Source organism: Fragaria vesca, linkage group LG6, assembly GCF_000184155.1.
Source record: "Fragaria vesca subsp. vesca linkage group LG6, FraVesHawaii_1.0, whole genome shotgun sequence".
Taxonomy (NCBI): domain Eukaryota; kingdom Viridiplantae; phylum Streptophyta; class Magnoliopsida; order Rosales; family Rosaceae; genus Fragaria; species Fragaria vesca.
This window is the reverse complement of record NC_020496.1, coordinates 4,217,199-4,218,961: the sequence shown is the minus strand read 5'-3', so window position 1 is coordinate 4,218,961 and position 1,763 is coordinate 4,217,199. Positions and strand designations below refer to the sequence as shown.

Below are 1,763 nucleotides of genomic sequence, written 5' to 3'. Positions count from 1 at the left end.
CAATATGAGACCACCACAAATCTAAACAAGAGAATACACAAACTTACATATAAACCCTAATTTGAAATTCCCCCAATTGAGAGAAATATATAGACTTACAAATTGAAAATTTGAGCACTTACAGAGTGTAGGAAAGTTTCCGTTGTCCCCCATATTGATAGAAAATGAAATCCCGCGACTACGTCGTCAAAGCTCTTAGGTTTCCCCAAATTGAACCCAGACTACCAAAATCGATTTGGGATTTGATTTTAGATGCTGGAGTACCCGAGTTTTCCTAATTATCCTATCTCTTCCTTGCTAGATTTCCATCTTTTGTTCTGTTTGATTCTCTCATCTGTATCAAAAACAAAGACTGAATGAAGGAGATGAAGAATACAATTCAAAAACAGAGACTGGATCGAAGGAGACGTGTGAGGGTTTAAAGGGAAGTCTAATTAAATGACGAAAATGCCCCTCACGTGATAAGCACATGTAGCCACTGGATGGAAAACAAAACAGAAGTTGGACGATTTGACGGTTGGGTAGCAATTCGGCTAATTTACGAAAGTTAGGGTAGGAAAATGGCAGGAAAAAAAGTTAGGGTAGCAAACTGACACCACAGTGAAAGTTAGGGTAGCAAATTGGCTAAAAAGCCTAGTCGATGAGTTTGTTGATATTTATATTTTCAGCATTTAAGTTTAGTTGGGATTTGTTGAGCAGGTTATGGAGTCTTATTTGTGAGTTATATCATGCCCAAATTTTTGAAATTTATCATTCGAAAATTGGGGTGTGACAAATATTGTGTATAGAAATTTCAACGGAGGTATATACAGCAAATTTAGAGGTGTAACTAGAACCTCCCTTTCGGTATCTTTGACCCTATTGTTTTTCTCCTTATTTTATAATTGTTTTTAGCTAAAATAGTTTCTAAAGTTTAATTAGTATGTGACGTAAACCGGTGAACGTGAACGTAAACATACTCCCGATATATAACGTGAACATGCAACTGCTTCAATCATGACCTATTTACAAAGTTACACATAAGATCAAAAGATCATACAATAAGACATCAGAAAGATCTAACCGACGTAACTTGGGCTAAGCTAGTTGCATATCACGAGCCATGGTCCCTTATTTGCATGCATGACCATTAGGCTGTGTTTGTTTCAAGGAATGAGGCTGGTGGGAAAGGAAAGTGTTTTCTTTCCTTTGTTTGGAAGCCCAAGAAAAAAGGAGGGAAAAGAAATTACTTCCCAAATGATGGGAAAATTCGGCGGAATATCTTTCCCTCCACCCAACCCCAGGATTCATTTTCCCTCTTAAAACCCTGCAATTATTGCACTTGGTTTTGACTAAATTATCCCTGCGCTAAATTTCATTTTCCAATTTTAGCCATGTGCCTTTATAAATTTGAATCCAACCTAATTCTTTTTTTTCTTAGGACTCCCAGTCGAACTAAACGAGAAGAACTGAAGTACGCAGGCTGGGCTCGAGAAGAATTGTATCCATTTGAAGTTCCCCCATCTCAGTTTCCTCGCATAGCAACTGCAAGGTGTGAATAACTATATACATACAATTTCTTCTTCTCATGTTAATCAATCCCATCTCATTCTTATTTATATCGTTTTATAATCACTTTGTGGGTATTGTTATTGATCACATGTTGATTTTAGTTTCTTTGTATGGGTATTTTGTTTGGGTTGTTTTCTCTTTTGAGAGAGAGAGAGAGAGAGAGAGAGAGAGAGAGAGAGAGAGAGAGAGAGAGTAGAGAGAGAGAGAGAGAG

At 37.2% G+C, this 1,763-nt stretch overlaps 1 protein-coding gene across 1 annotated transcript in view; it reads right to left on the bottom strand.

The window, feature by feature from the left end:
- LOC101300749 overlaps positions 1–1,763 on the bottom strand; it is an 8,640-nt gene that overhangs the window by 5,236 nt on the left and 1,641 nt on the right. The window lies entirely within an intron of this gene.